This window comes from Triticum aestivum, chromosome 4D (assembly GCF_018294505.1).
Source record: "Triticum aestivum cultivar Chinese Spring chromosome 4D, IWGSC CS RefSeq v2.1, whole genome shotgun sequence".
In the NCBI taxonomy this organism is placed as follows: Eukaryota; Viridiplantae; Streptophyta; class Magnoliopsida; order Poales; family Poaceae; genus Triticum; species Triticum aestivum.
Genome location: NC_057805.1, coordinates 123,718,343 through 123,735,904, shown reverse-complemented (window position 1 = coordinate 123,735,904; position 17,562 = coordinate 123,718,343).

Sequence of the window (17,562 nt, the reverse complement as noted above, 5' to 3'; positions counted from 1 at the left end):
TCCTTCTTCTTGAAGGGACCCGCAGCTCAATGGTGGGACAGCCACAGGCGTACTCTGCCAGCTGGAACAATCATCACATGGCCAGACTTCCAAGCAGCTTTCCGTGCCCGCTTCATTCCTCAGGGAGTCATGGACCGGAAGAAGCGTGAGTTCCGCAACCTCACCCAAGGCAACAAAACTGTTGAAGCTTATCAGCGGGAGTTTCTGGACTTGTCTCGCTATGCTGAAGAGGACATTGCAACTGATGCACGCAGACAGGAGAAGTTCCGTGATGGCCTTCAAGCTGACATCAAGCTCGCACTTCTAGTGCATGACTTTGCTGATTTCGCCACCTTGGTGAACAAGGCCATCAATGTCGAAACTGGTCTGCAGGAATACCAGAGCTCTCACAGGCGCAACCGTGACACGGGCTCATCTTCGGGCTCGCCCTCACAGAAGCGTAAGATATGGATCCCGAACAGCATGTACCGTCCAAATGCATCTGCCCCAAGGCAGACCTATGCTGCACCTCGTCTGCCTCCACCACCATCTAGGCAGTCAAGACTTCCAGCTCCACCATCCCAAGCTCCTGTTCCCACTCCGAATAATGGCTTGTGCTTCAGGTGTGGTCAACCAGGACACCGTGCTAGAGAATGCAACCAGAACCAGAATCAACTGGCCCTTCCAGCAACTGGCCATGGTAACAATCAGCCCCGCAACAACAATGCTAAGTCTTATGGTCGTGCTCATGCCAACCACGTTGATCTCAACGAAGCTCAAGACCAGCCTGCTACTGTGATGGGTACACTCCTCGTAAATTCAGTACCAGCATCCGTTTTATTTGATACAGGTGCATCGCATTCATTCATGTCAGAAGATTTTGCATACAAGCACGACGTTAAATGTGAGGAGATGAACACTTCGGTACTGGTCAAAACCCCCGTGGGACAGTGTCAAACCTCCTTGGTTGGCATCGATGTCCCCGTGGAAATCGAAGGGCTGGAATTCTATGCCTCTCCCATTATCCTGAAGTCGTCTAACATCGACCTCATTTTGGGTATGGATTGGTTGAAAGCGCATACTGCTTCTATAGTTTGCGCCACTAAAACCGTCCATCTGCTACACCCTTCAGATGAAATAGTTGCTTACCAAGCTCATCTGGTGCAAAATGCCGAGGCAAGGCTCTATGCATTGAATGCATTGAACGCTGCACCACTCGAGGGCATTGAAAACATTCCCGTCGTGCGTGAATTCCTCGACGTCTTCCCTGAAGAACTTCCGGGGATTCCCCCTGCTAGAGCTGTCGAATTCATCATCGACTTGAAACCAGGCACCACTCCTATAGCCAAGCGACCCTACAAAATGCCGCCGCATGAACTCCTTGAGCTTAAGGAGGAAATCGACAAATCTCTTCGCAAAGGATTCATTCGCCCAAGTTGCTCTCCTTGGGGAGCACCTTCTCTCTTTGTCAAGAAGAAGGATGGGACAAACCGGTTAGTTCAAGACTACCGTCCTATAAACCAAGCTACCATTCAGAATAAATACCCCCTTCCTCGGATCAATGATCTGTATGATCAACTGGCGGGTTCGTCAGTGTTCTCTAAGCTCGACTTGAGGTTGGGCTACCACCAGATCCGTGTTCGCGAAGAGGATATCCCAAAGACCGCCTTCGTGACTCGCTATGGTTCATACGAGTACACCGTCATGTCTTTCGGTTTAACCAATGCTCCAGCCACCTTCTCTCGTCTGATGAACTATATATTCATGGATTACCTCGACAAGTTCGTCGTGGTTTATCTGGATGATATCCTGGTATTTTCCAAGAACGAAGAAGAACATGCTGAACATCTTCGACTTGTGCTGGAAAAGCTACGAGAGCATCAACTATATGCCAAGTTCTCCAAATGTGAATTCTGGCTACCGGAAGTAACCTATCTTGGGCATGTCATCTCTAAGGATGGTATTGCCGTCAACCCCGAGCGAGTTCAGGCTATTCTTGATTGGACTCCTCCCAAGAACGTTAAGCAAGTCAGAAGTTTTCTCGGTCTCGCCAGCTATTGCCGTCGATTCGTCGAGAACTTCTCCAAGATCGCCAGGCCTCTGACTAACCTGTTACATAAGGGCGTCAAGTTCCAATGGACAGACAAATGTCAGGAAAGTTTCCAGGCACTCAAAGACAAGTTGACTTCTGCCCCAGTTCTAGCTCCACCTGATACTAAGAAGGACTTCGTCATTTACTGCGACGCTTCCCGTCAAGGATTAGGCTGTGTCCTAATGCAAGACCGCAAAGTGATTGCTTATGCCTCTCGGCAATTGCGCCCTCACGAAGAGAACTACCCAGTTCACGACCTCGAACTTGCTGCTGTCATTCATGCGCTGAAGCAGTGGCGACATTACCTTCTCGGTAATCGTTGCGAGATCTTCACTGACCACCAAAGTCTGAAGTATCTGTTTACTCAGCCAGATCTGAACCTCCGTCAACAGAGATGGATGGAGCTTGTTGCAGACTTTGACTTGGGTATTTCCTATACGCCAGGCAAGGCTAATGTAATGGCTGATGCCTTGAGCCGCAAGTCTTACTGCAACCACCTCCAGGTTCACAAAGTTCAGCCCTCGCTTGTTGAAGAATTCAGGAAGCTGAACCTCCATATTGTTCCTCCGGGTGCACTCGCTCCCCCTCCTAAGGAGTTTGGCAAGGTGAACCTCCACGTTGTTACCCAGGGTTCCCTCAATACCCTAGTTGCTAAACCAGATCTCGAGGACAGCATCAAAAGGCTACAGAAGTATGACTCTGAAGCCCACAAGATTAAGCGCTACCTCGCAGAAGGAAAGCCCTCATTCTTCACCATTGCTGAAGATGGCACCTTATACTTCAAGGGCCGCCTAGTGGTGCCATGTGCAGAGAAAAACCTGGATATGACACAGGAAGTTATGAAAGAAGCTCATGATACGCCTCTATGTATCCATCCTGGTAGTACAAAGATGTACCAAGACATCCGTCAGAGATTCTGGTGGTCTAATATGAAGCAAGCCATTGCTCGTTATGTTGCTGAGTGTGACGTTTGCCGTCGTATCAAAGCAGAACATCAAAGGCCTGCTGGAACTCTGCAACCTATCTCTATTCCTGAATGGAAATGGGACCATGTTGAGATGGACTTCGTCACTGGATTTCCCAAGTCACAGAAAGGTAATGATGCTATTCTTGTCGTCATTGACCGGCTTTCCAAAGTTGCACATTTCCTGGCGGTCAAGGAAACGATCACTGCTAGTCAACTGGCAACGCTCTATATGTCCAGGATTGTTTCACTCCACGGTATTCCATTGGTTATCAGTTCAGACCGTGGCAGCTTATTCACTTCAAGATTCTGGGCAAGTTTCCAAGAAGCTATGGGAACTCATCTGTCATTCAGTACTGCGTTTCATCCTCAATCGCAAGGACAAGTTGAACGCGTCAACCAAGTTCTCGAAGACATGCTTCGAGCTTGCGTTATTTCCTTCGGCAAGAAATGGGAGGAATCTCTCCCGTATGCTGAGTTCTCTTATAATAATAGCTATCAAGCTAGTCTGAAGATGGCCCCCTTCGAAGTGTTATATGGACGAAAGTGCCGAACCCCTCTGAACTGGTCAGAAACTGGGGAACGTCCACTCTTCGGTCCGGATATTATCCAAGATGCCGAAGAACAAGTCCGCATTATCCGTGAGAATCTCAAGACTGCTCAGTCACGTCAGAAGAGTCAGTATGACCGTCATCATAAAGACATGGTCTATCAACCTGGCGAAAAGGCTTATCTTCGAGTCACACCTATGAAGGGTGCTCACCGCTTCGGGATCAAGGGCAAACTAGCTCCTCGCTATATTGGGCCATTCACTATTCTCGAAAGGCGTGGAAAAGTGGCATACCAACTGGAGCTACCGCCGAACCTTTCTCAGGTTCACGATGTGTTCCATGTGTCACAGCTCCGCCGTTGCTTCAAGGACCCAATCCGAGCTGTGGATCATGAAGTGCTCGAATTGCAGCAAGACCTCTCCTATAAGGAGCATCCGGTCCGCATTCTCGACCAAGCTGAACGCCGCACACGTCAGAAGGCGATCAAGTTTCTCAAAGTCCAGTGGTCGCACCATTCTGAAGATGAGGCCACTTGGGAACGCGAGGATCGCCTGCGTGATGAATACCCCGCACTGTTTCCTTCTACCTCCTAAATCTCGGGACGAGATTTCTTGTAGTGGAGGAGATTTGTAACGCCCGGATAATTAAGCTACAGTAATCCCACGCTAATGGTGCCACGTCACCACGGTTACTGTTGTTAACCTCGCGTCAAAAATTTAAATTCAAATTAATGTCAATAACAAAAGTTTTCAAATATTAAAATAAAAATGTTCGGGAGATGCCATATTTTGCCTAAGTAAATATGGTGTGGTAAACACATTTTTATAAAATGCCTAAATAGTTTAAATTGAAATAAAACAAAAAAGCAAATAAATAAAAGAAAAGAAATTACAAAAAAGAAAAGAAAACAGAACAAAAAAACAAAAAAACAAAAGCCCCCCACTGGACCTGGCCCAACTGGGCCAACCCCCAGCCGCCCGAATGGGCCGGCCCACCCCGCGCCCCCCTCTCCCCTTATCCACTCCCCGGTACCCCCACCCCCACCGACACCTCCCCCCACCCCCGAAATATCTCCTCCTCCTCCCTCCCCCGATCCAGAACGGGATCGAGAGGAGGCCGCCGTCGCCGACCGCCCCCGGCGGCCTCGCCCTCGCCTCGCCGGGCTGCCCCGCCCCACCACTCCGTCGCCGGAACGACATCGCCGCCGCCTCGCGCCACCAATCCTCCCCGAACAACCTCCACGCGCCCGACGCCGCCGATCTCTTCCCTCGACGCCGTCGCCGGAGACCACCCCGCCGGACTGCCTCCCCTACGTCGCCAGCGTCCCCGTGCTCCTCCTCGACCCCCGCTGTCGAACCCCTACCGCCCCTGTGAGCTCCCCCTCTCCTCGTTCCCCCTGTGCGCCCTGCCTCTCCCCTGCGCTCGGCTCCGCCGCCCGCCGGCGCCCGCGGACAGCCGCCCCCGGCCAACAACGTGGTGCCCCGCCCGACGCACGCTTCCCCTGCTCCTGGCCGCGCGCACCTCGCGTCGAGGCAACGCCTCGCCGGCGGCCTTGCCGTCGATCGCCCGCGGCCCCCTCGCTGGCCGCCGCTCGGGTCTGTCCTGCCGGGCCACCGCGCCCCCCTGCCCCGGCCACCTCGGCCCGGCCTCGCCCTACCCCGGCCGGCGCCCTGCCCGCCGGCGCCCCTCTGGGCGCCGCGGCGCACACTAACGGGCGCCCGCGCCCGCGCCCGTAACCCGCACCCGCATCGCCCCCTCTGGGCCACTGCCAAATGGGGCCCGCGCCCCCCACACAGAACGTTTACAAAAAAAAGGGAAATGAAATAAAAAATAATAATAATAATAATAAATAAATAATAATAATAATAACAGTAATAAAATAATAAATTAATTAATAAAAATTAATGAATAAATAAATAAAGAAAATAAAAATAAAAATAATCTTAATTAATTAATTAATTAATTAACTAAATTAATTAAGTTAATTAATCCTGTTTAAATTAATCTAATTAGATAATTAATTTAATTAAACAGTAATTATTTAGCTAAACCCTAATTAACCTAAACAGAGAATGACAGGTGGGTCCCACTGGACCCACATGTCAGTTTGACTTAGTCAACCCCTGTTGACTGCTGATGTCAGCATGACATCATGCTGATGTCATAAATCCAAATTTCGAATTAAATTAAATAATTAATTAAATTCCAGAAATTAATAAAATCTTTAGAAAATCATATCTTTTAATCCGTAACTCGGATTAAAATATTTTCAACATGAAAGTTGCTCAGAACGACGAGACGAATCCGAATACGCAGTCCGTTCGTCCACCACACCTCCCTAACCTATCGAACTAGCAACTTTCCCCCTCCGGTCCGTCTGTCCGAAAACGCGAAACATCGGGAATACTTCCCGGATGTTCCCCCCTTCGCCGGTACCACCTACTGTCGCGTTAGGACACACCTAGCACTGCTCATTGTCATGTCACGCATCGTCATGCTTATGTTTGCATTGTATTTACTGTTTCTTCCCCCTCTTCTCTCCGGTAGACTACGAGACCGACACTGCTGCTGCCCAGTTCGACTACGGAGTCGACGACCCCTCCTACTTGCCAGAGCAACCAGGCAAGCCCCCCCCCTTGATCACCAGATATCTCCTATTCTTATCTATACTGCTTGCATTAGAGTAGTGTAGCATGTTACTGCTTTCCGATATCCTATCCTGATGCATAGCCTATCCTTGCTACTACTGTTGTTACCTTTACCTGCAATCCTACATGCTTAGTATAGGATGCTAGTTTTCCATCAGTGGCCCTACATTCTTGTCCGTCTGCTGTGCTATACTATCGGGCCGTGATCACCTGGGCGGTGATCACGGGTATATACTTATATACTATATACATGACACATGTGATGACTAAAGTCGGGTCGGCTCGTAGGAGTACCCGCAAGTGGATCTTTGTGGCGGAGCGACAGGGCAGGTTGAGACCGCCTAGGTGAGAGGTGGGCCTGGCCCTGGTCGGCGTTCGCGGATACTTAACACGCTTAACGAGATCTTGGTATTTGATCTGAGTCTGGCCATTTGGTCTATACGCACTAGCCATCTACGCGGGAGTAGTTATGGGTATCCCGGCGTCGTGGTATCAGCCGAAGCCTTCTTGACGTCAGCGACTGAGTGGCGCGCGCCGGATTGGACTGGAACGCCACTAGGCTAGGTCTGCTTCCGGCCGCGTACGCAACGTGCAGGTGTGCATAGGGCGATGGGCCCAGACCCCTGCGCGCATAGGGTTAGACCGGCGTGCTGACCTCTCTGTTGTGCTTAGGTGGGGCTGCGACGCGTTGATCTTACGAGGCCGGGCATGACCCAGAAAAGTGTGTCCGGCCAAATGGGATCGAGCGTGTTGGGTTATGTGGTGCACCCCTGCAGGGAAGTTTATCTATTCGAATAGCCGTGTCCCTCGGTAAAAGGACGACCCGGAGTTGTACCTTGACCTTATGACAACTAGAACTGGATACTGAATAAAATACACCCTTCTAAGTGCCAGATACAACCCGGTGATCGCTCTCTAACAGGGCGACGAGGAGGGGATCGCCGGGTAGGATTATGCTATGCGATGCTACTTGGAGGACTTCAATCTACTCTCTTCTACATGCTGCAAGATGGAGATGGCCAGAAGCGTAGTCTTCGACAGGACTAGCTATCCCCCTTTTATTCTGGCATTCTGCAGTTCAGTCCACTGATATGCCCCTTTACACATATACCCATGCATATGTAGTATAGCTCCTTGCTTGCGAGTACTTTGGATGAGTACTCACGGTTGCTTCTCTCCCTCTTTTCCCCCTTTCCTTTCTATCTGGTTGTCGCAACCAGATGCTGGAGTCCAGGAGCCAGACGCCACCGTCGACGACGACACCTACGACACTGGAGGTGCCTACTACTACGTGCAGGCCGCTGACGACGACCAGGAGTAGTTAGGAGGATCCCAGGCAGGAGGCCTGCGCCTCGTTCGATCTGTATCCCAGTTTGTGCTAGCCTTCTTAAGGCAAACTTGTTTAACTTATGTCTGTACTCAGATATTGTTGCTTCCGCTGACTCGTCTGTGATCGAGCACTTGTATTCGAGCCCTCGAGGCCCCTGGCTTGTATTATGATGCTTGTATGACTTATTTATGTTGTAGAGTTGTGTTGTGATATCTTCCCGTGAGTCCCTGATCTTGATCGTACACATTTGCGTGCATGATTAGTGTACGGTCAAATCGGGGGCATCACAATACAGGTCGGGATGGGAAGAAAGAAGCAATTTCCTCGAATTTGCTTTCGAAAAGGTGTAGCTGCATGGAACAAAATCCACATTACCAGTTCTCAATTATGAGTAACTTGCAGGATGAAAGATTCTTATTATTGTTAGCACCTCTACTCTACCTTTTCAGGCTAGCTTCCCATCGCTCGAAGTACACTTCCGGTGCACTTCTCACTGGTCAAGCACTATCGCTTGATTTCTCTCATAACTCTTCCACCTACTCCTTTGAGTAAAGGAGAAGATTTTTGGATTGATCCCTCGATTTGGACACTGTAGGGAGCTTCTTCAGTCAGTGGGCAAGGAATTCTGCGGCTCAAGTCTCTGAGCTTGATTGCACATAGGGTGAGAGAAATCTACCTTCTACTAAGGTGTACTGTGTGTAGGGCCCTGCTAAGTCTTAAAGACCAACTTGAGGACTCAAGCCAACCGCTGACTGACTTCTCGATGGCCCGAGAAAAGCAATTCGAAAACAGATCTAAGTAGTTCCACACACAGGGCTTTGTTTGAAAGACAGAGGTATGTTCGTAAAGGTAGGCTAGGCGCAGCGCAATCCTTAGAAAGCATACCTAGATTCAAAGCCCACTCTTTCCTTCAGCTTCCACCGTTGTCTTATGCGGCAAATAACCACCTAGGGAGTAGAAGTTTCTTATTTCGGTCTTTTTTTCGCCTAGTTGTCTCTATTTCGATTGCATTCTATGTCAATAGGTTCGTTTTTGCTTTATCGATAACTATCTCCTCTTGATGGAAGAACAGAAATATCATTTGATTCGCTAGGAATAGGAAAAATTGGAATAAGCAGAAGGGAGATTGGATTGGGACGACCAGCCGGTATTCGAAGATCCTTTGGGCTTAAATGAAATAGACTAATAAAGACATTCGCACCTAGCACACGATTCGCTACCTAGTCAGGATTCAGATTTGGTGTAGCATAGTTTGGATCAGTGATATCATGACCTGAGCAGGCATCCTTCACCTCGGAATTTCCCATATTATGAACAGTCAAAGGTCACGTGGATGCTGCTTTCTGTCTCGGATACTGGAATTGGCGCAACTGGAGCAATTATCCGAGATGCGGCGGGCATGTTCATTGCGGCCTGCAGTGTTATGCTCCCTCGGGCAATTGATGCGACATCAGCGGAAGCAAAGACAATATCTGTTGAGGGCGAGCCCCGCTCCCGAAGATACCTGATGATAAGTATGTTATCGAAGTGTTAAAGCAAGAATTCACATCTGTAAAAGATTCCCACATTCCGTGAGATTCGTTGCCTACCAAAGAAAGGTGCAAATAAGCCATTTTATTCGATTTTGCCTCTGCTGATCCTGCTCATGCTTTTTTTATCAATTGGTAAAGTCTCTCAGCCTTGCAAAGTGGAAAAAGAGATGGGCGTCGGATCCATGTTTCGCTAATCCCGAGCTTGAAGAGAAGTGAATGCCCGTGGGGAAACGAAGAAGGCCTAGGGTTATCTATTGAAAACCATGCATGCCCAGATCTATTACGAAAGTTGGAAAAACACAATGGCCAAATGCACTTATTTTCGAAGAAGAATGAGGCAATCGATCATCCGGACGAAAGGGATATGGAAAGTGGGCTTGTTCTTCACTCTATAAGTAAATATAACAGGCATCTATGGTTAACAAGTAGAGACTTCGCCTTTCTCTAAAGAGCCCAGAGGTCCTGCTAAATAAGATGTATTGTGAGCACAAGATGGACCTGAGCTCCTCTCTTAAACCAAGGCATACTCTACTGGCTTTCCCGTGGAAGTTTTAGAAGGCGGTTAGGTTAAAGATAAAGTGGTTGAGCAGTGAGAAGTGCACCGGAAGTGTACTTCGAGCGATGGGCAGCTAGCGTGAAAGGTGCTCCAGCTTGCTTGCTTGGTCAAAACAGGCTTTAAAGATAGCTTTCTCTTTCGCTATCTTACTTGGATAGTTTAGGCTTTCTTTTCCTTCCTCATTCACCAATCTATCATGACCGTCTTCTTTTCCTCCCTGAACTTATTTGAGTTGGTTTCGGTTGGTGAAGTCACTGGTATGGTATGATGGTTTAGTACCGTGCTCCTATAGTCCCATTGCCATCTCTTGGCTTAGAATTTGACACTTGATCATCGGTCTTCTAGGTCAAATGGGTGTCATCCCTTCTCAGCTTCTCACTTGAAGAACTATGAGATCTCTTGGTTCCAAACGTTAGTTATCCTGTTCTCAAACTTTTTTTTTGCCTGCTTTGTCTCAACGAAAGCTTTTAGCCCATCCAGCTCGAATGAAGCTAGCTCTTCCCCTATAATATGCTTTCCTTCGGGGCAGGTTCTTTAAAAAGAAAAGAAGAAAACGTGAGACCGGTTGACTTCTCCGTCCTCAGCTTGTGGAATTGCATGGTGGAGTTAGGGCTCCCATATAAAACGTATAGTCAGTGGGTTCAGTGCTATCAACCAGATAAGATGCTGATAGTCTCACAGAAGTACTTAACCTTGAAGATCAAATAGGATTTACCATTTCTAGATCAGACCCGGGGTCAGTTCGAAATACGACTCCCGTAAATAGATCTGGTCAAGGAAAGCATGTTGAATATCCGGTTTCATAAAAATAACTACATTCTCGCATTTCTCGATCAGAAAACGAATAAGATCAAAAACGCCATCATTCTTATTTTAGAGAGGTGTCCCCAGAAGAAGATTTCTTCAGTATTAGCTGAATGTCTGACTTATGGTAGGAAGCTGTAGTTAGGGACACCCCTACTTTATTTACAAGATGAAAGAGATCCATATCAAGAGCTTATTCTTTTGGCTTTAAGCATGGCGTTTTCATTCATTTGTAACTATATAGATATATAGACCTTGCAACCATGTACCGGTCTACCCTTTTCCCTGATCTTTGGACCCGTCCACTTAACTTGAGCTTACATCTTGACCCTTGTATGTAGATTTCTGATTTCCTTCGCAATGAACAATCTATTCTCCACTTTTGAATCAAAACACCAACCACAACCGACCCAATAGTAGGAGTAGGCGGCAGTGAAAGTGCCACAGCCAGGGGAAGTGCCAGAGTCTAGAACCGAAGGTGGTTGCCACCTGATAAGATCCAAAGCGCAGCAAAGCCCCATGAAAGCAAACAGTACGGGTGGAGGAGTTACCGTGGGCACCGTGTTGGTTCAATCTCTCTATAGGTAGTGTGAAAAACCCTCAATTCAAGAGTTCCTATTGACGGTCCCATTCCTTACTCTCTTTTTCAACTAACTTAATTGTAGTCCGCATTTCATTCTGCTGAGGATTTTGCGTATCACAGCTTTCGATCGACCAATACCCAATCCGCTATTAACAAGTAGTTGGATAGAGCTTCACCAGAGGGATTTGGTGTAACAACCCCCTTTACTGCACACTCAATTATAAGGAGATTCTTTCGGGTTAATGCAAAACTAAGTTCTTTTCTCATAAATCAGGTCAAAATATGGAAATCATGCCAAAAAACGAGGGGGGGGGGGTTATGCAACTTTTTCCAGTGAGATCATCTATTCCCTTCTCTTTGGCGGATTCAATCATGCCTTGGTAATTGTGGCTTGGCCTAAGCGCTCACCTGAGAGTCCAAGAAAGAAGGCAAAACAGCTATATAGAGCCCCTCCCTCGAGTCGAGCAATGAACAAGTAAGTAGAGACAAGGAAGAGGGGAAATGCAGTATCGTTATGTTATAGCAATATCATCAGATCATGGGTGAAGCAATCGATCATCAAAAAGTTCTTTATCAGCCGGCGGAAAGCGTGGTAATTCATTCATTTCATCAGAAAAGGATCGAACAGGAGTCGTCGCATCGTTTCTAGATCTTCGATACCTCTATATTCTGAAGAATAGGTCCTAAAATGGTCAATCGATTGTTTTCTCAACGGGAATCGAGGAAATGGCAAGGGTTTGAGTATAGCGAGCAGAGGAATAGTTTCCTTTATCAAAAGAAGCCTATCGACTTGGAAACAGAAGATGTTGTAACTTAACTGCACCCTTCCTCTTCTGCCGATCTTTACAACGCTATGCACATCTCCTTCTTAGTTTTGAAAAAGAAAAGGGCCTCTTTCCTTTTCGCAATACTTGACCAAGATTTCTGTTTAGTTCAGTTCCAGATTAGGAAGCAATAGATGTTCCATTGGCCGAGAAGGAAACCAGTAAGCAGATTGAAGAGATAGATTGAATAACAGGCAGATTCCCCTCGTAACAGGCATATAAATAAGTCCCATTAAATTGATTGATAGACTACGCATCGATGGTGTCGAGTCAATCCTTGTAAGCTAAATACTACACAACCCTTACGTATCCGTATTTTGTAATCACCTTTCCCTTCCCGTCGCTTCCTTATACTAGAATTCTGATGACGCGTGCAACCCCGGCTACTTCGCTACCCTACTATTAACAATTACGGAGTTTCGATTGTTTATCCAATGCAGCTTAATATGGTTATGCCAGCAAGGAGCATGAACTGAAGCTGGTTATTTACTTAGAAGAGGAAACGGCTAGTCAGCAGAGCAGCGCAGCGGAGTCATCATATTATCATATTCTTGAGTCTCTCCCCACGGGATGACCGCTTCCACCAGACTCTATTTCTATTGGTTCACCTTAGATTTCTTGGTTGTCTACATCCGTATAATCCTTATCTATAAGAACATAATCGCTAAGCTATGGATGTTTCGGCCGCACTCTCTACTCAGCTATCTGTTTCTACTGCGTTGCGTTTTGAAGGCCCGATACAAAAGAAAGTGGCCTTCCTTATTAGTAGTGATGGAGACGTCAGGTCCGAGAAGGAATAACCTAAAGCCAGTGATAGAATCTGTACAACCGGCAGGAGCGATTGATCAGATATCGCAGGAAGAGTGAACTAGTAGGCTTCTTGATCCTCCAATCAGTGGTAGTCACAAAGCCCGCACATTCCAATTCGATCATAACATGACTAGTTTCCTAAGGCATGACTTATCTTCCCAGAATAGCAAGCATATCGTAGCTATTTCACATAGTGTCCCGAGATATCAGTAGCTCTAGTCAATGCTGGCCTTACTCTTCCCTTTCCTTATGCTAAGTGGCAACCTCTTGTTTAAGAGTGCGGAATCCTATTTGTGTATCAGAAGACTATGGTGACCCGTAGATCTTCTATTTCGCCGGAATTCGTTGATTGTCATTTACAATGTTCGTTGTAAGATCACTGAAGGTCCTAAATTGGGAGAGTTTGCTTGCTATCGAACAAATAGTGGAATCTAAAAAAACAATGAAATCCATTCACACAAGCTGGACCATTGCCTTCGGCAACGCCCTAATTCCTTTCCTATCTTTCTTCTTTTTCTCAAGGACCTGTAAGAAGAAGCAAATCCCTTTCTTGAATGGCCGAGGATGAGGCGGCACTGAACAGAACAAGATCCCCCTCTACCTATCCTTGGGGCTGTGCGCATTCTTAAACTTGAGCTGGGTAGGACTCAGGAGAAGGGTGCCTCGGGAGATAAGTAGTTCCTCACCTAAAGCCCTCGTAGAGTCTAAGTAGTGGACTAGAAATATGACATCCTTCCCGCTGTACAAGATTTTATCTGGTTAAAGCCAGGTGTGCACATTATATTCATTATAGAAGATACTGCCATGCCAGCTGTTTCTTATTGGTAAGCTTGCTTTTCGTCGAATGTCTCTAAAGAGTGATGGTGAGTCGAGTAGCATGAATTGTCTATCCAAGGGGTCGCTAATGCGTTATTTGTATAGGATCTCAGTTATTATTGTCAGCTAGATCTACATAATATGCTTCACGCGGAGCCCTTACTTGGTTCGATTGGCATTTTTCTTATCATCCATCCACATAGGGAAAAAGGCCAAGGGCCCAATGGAGTGATAAAATGAACTATCCAAATTAAGCTAATCCCGTGTCCAAGTTCAAACCCCACATAGCCACTCTTCTTGATCCCCCACCATCACTTGAACCGAAGAATCAACTCGTTTCTTTGCCAATGGGTTTCTGCACAGAGAGCTAGATTAGGGATCGGATGTGCACCTTTCACTAGATTAAGGTACAAAATCCCTTACTAGGTTTGGTAAGTATGTTATGAAGGTGAGAAGTCATCAAACTTCTCGGTAGTGCAATGGATTAAGGTAAATGTGCTAGCTTTCCTCCTGCTGGTTGATGAAAACGGACCTATCCCATATCTCAAAATGGCCCTGTACACTCCAATGGGAAGTAGAGAAAAGGGGAAGTGCAGAAAAGAAGGATCCCCAAATCAGAGGGTATATAAACTTTGTTTGATTAAGGGAATTAGAGAATAGAGAGCAATGGGATAGGAAAAGCTCACGGGAATGCAGGTACCGTTTCCCAGGGAAAAGAAAAGGGAACTTCACCTCTTCCTACTAATAAGATAAGGCAATCCAATCCTGATTCAAGATCATGTTGTCTCAACATAGCAATGCGTGTTATGGCAACCTGATTGTGATAACAACATCAAAGCCAAGAAATCAAGGTCGAACAGTTCGTTCCGTCATCAACTGTCAATTCTTTCGAAAGACATGCGAATGAACTACGCATTCGACCCTTATCAGCAAGGTCATCACTTGTACCAGGTCTTAGAAAGGCAGCTGCGGCACGTCTTCTCTATGACGTTAGGGCAAGGCTACCTCGCCAGCAATGGTTAGTGCGGTAAGGATAATCGGATGTGAACTAGCTTGCTCTGCTTGCGGAGAAAAACCAACCAAGAGGCGAGGGAACCCTCAGAAAACTGCTAATATTGCCCTGGGCAGTACTGGCCATAGACTTGAGCGCAAAGGACAAGAAGGCAGGATCTGGAAACAGCAAACACAGGGATAATCCAGGAAGTAGCAAAGAATCTAGTATTCCACTATAGATAGGTCCGATAGATCAACATATCCATGAAGAAAAGGCTGACCCATCCACCTCCTTTGCGGAATACCAAATCAAGAGATGAATTAGCGGATCACAGGGCTAAGTCGAAGCATGCCAGAACCTTCTTTAGTAGTGAGCCGTACCGACTAGCTCCTAGCAAGGGCTTCAAGATCACAGTAATGCCTGCCAAAACTTTCCTTGGGTATGAATGTCATGTTCAAAGCAGGTTTCTCTAGACACCTTGGAAAAGATCACTGACGAGCTCAATTTCAAAGTGTGAATGAAATTATTAGTTTCATCCTCTTTATGAGCCTGAGATCATATGGGTCAACAATTCTCATTTCTTAGTTATAGATTCTATATTCTCAAGGAAGTGAGCCACTCAACCTCAGCCTAGCGGATTCTCCCCGTTACCTGGACCTGCCTCTCCCGCAGTCAAAACTCTCCTCTACAGCCCCTCTGGCTGGGCCAGAAGCCTCGTCTCCTTTAACTAATTCAAGTGATTCAGTAAAAATGAAAGTAATCTCACATATCTAAAAACTCGTGAAAATGACAACGCTAAATCGAAAGTCCTTTATTTATATACAACACACACATATTCCTCCCTTACGAACATGAAAATCCAGTGGATGGTTTGGAAGGCTTTGACCTGATCTTTCGATTTATAATGAGAAAAAATCCATAGAAAGATGGAAGTCATCATCATCTCCTTTATCGATCACAGCCTCTTCCTCCACCCATGATTTCGTTTTCCCATTGACAAATCAGACGAAGACGAACTTGCATTTGTTGAATCAAAAAAAAAGAAAAGAAGTGTTCTCTTTCTCCAGCGAAAAGAACAGTCTCGCAGGAAGATCAAAATACTTACTATATGTGCGTTTATGTATCAACTCTTATATAGTCTAGTTTTCCCGCCCTATCTAGAGAAGGAATCAATTCCCCTTTTTGAATGTACAAAAATTGGTAGAGCTCAGCATGTCTGGAAGCATGGGAGAACGCTCTTCTGCTTATATTATTACCAGTATTCGATACTGGGTTATTCATAGCATTACTATACCTTCCTTATTCATTGCGGGTTGGTTATTCGTCAGCCCGGCTTTCACTTGGAAAAATAGGAGATTTAGTTCCACGCTTTGATTGGTAGCAGAAGGGAGGGCGCGTTGCCAGCCTTCATTTTTCTTGGATATTCAACACTAAATGAAATGCAAATGCATATGAGAGAACTTCAAACTACTTTACTTATTTGCAACAGCAAGCTGAATAATAGAATAAATAAGCAAGGAAGGAAAGAAAGAATAGGGTTGTCGCTAATACGCTGTTTGGATTAGATGTCGCAATATCGGTTGTAGTATTTCCGCTCTTTCTATAAGTTAAGAGAGATGTCGCATAATCGGTTGTTCATGATCTTATAATTCATGGACCAAAGTCGCAAATCGCTTGTTCTCATTCAAGCATGAGTTCGTTCAAAGTCGGCAAGGGGAATCAGAGAAAGGGCTGTTTAGTCAACAATCATGACCATGGGAACATTTGTTCGCTTTCTAGGTACCCCCGTTTCTACTAGTCATCGCCTTTGAGCTGGGAAAAGCATTTACCCTGAGTCGGCTATTCCTGATTCAGAAAGGAAAGGTATGTGGGTAGACATTGAGTTAGAGATTGAATGAAGGGGCACACTAGAGAAAAGCAAGGACAAGTAGCTAGTTGACTAACGCTTTCGAGCACGTACGCTGGCGCTCTTTGATAGAGCATTGTCTACAACCCTGAAGCAAACTATGAAAAAGAAATCTAGCAGTCTCTTCCAGCAATGAATTGTAGCAGGGCTTGGTCTCGAAAGGTATATATACCACCAGAAGCTTGGAAAGAAGAAGGAATGTCGACCTACCGCTCCGTGGGCTTTGAACCTTGCTTTTCTGTAAAATTCTCAGACGCTATAGCTGTGTAAAAACAGTACTCGATTACTCACTAGAAAAAACAACAGTCTTTATTGTTGTGTGCATATTAGTCACTGATTATAGCTTTGAATAGGACAAACTACTTTAGTAACTCTTGACTATTGCTTGAAACAAGCGTTGAAGCAACGGAAAGAAGCGAACAGTTAAGCTAATGCAGCAAGAAAAGGGATACAGCAAGTGTCCAAAAATCGGATATGCCCGGTGAAAATTATAAACAAGGCTGAGGAAGGATTTCGTACTGCCACAATGCTCTTGATAGAAGGAAGCATGAATACCGAAGGCCTACCTAGTTGAAATAGGAACAGCTATGGAAGTCCTCGGCCAAACGAATATTTCACGGAAAGCCGACAAGGGATTTTCTTAATAATTGGGCGCTTTGATTCTTTGGAACAACTCGATGAATTTAGTAGATCTTTTTAGGAGGCCTTCCATGACCATAGATCGAACCTATCCCATTTTGACAGTACGATGGTTAGCTGTTCACGGATTAGCAGTACTGGAATGACAACACATATGAGAATCTGTACACGATACAGAATAATGACACGACACGCAATCTTATGACTATAGTATGGCCTTCATCTTTGACAGCAATCATGACAGGCCGCGGTATTAGCGTTAGAGAAAGGAAAGGACTTGAGGTCCGTCCACCTACAACTAATAAAGCTCCGCCTTTGGGGACTACTACAACAGATAGGCATTTGAAGGACCAAACCACCTACTGAGGACTTTGACACCCAGCCCTTAAGAAGCAGAATCTACAACTTTGGGATACGTATTTACAGACTGCAAAAGATAGATACAATGCTATTACCCACCATGCATGCAAATCTTAGTTCTATGGACTACTAGTACCAGGAACGTCATCTACTACTGCGAAACTCCCGGGGGAC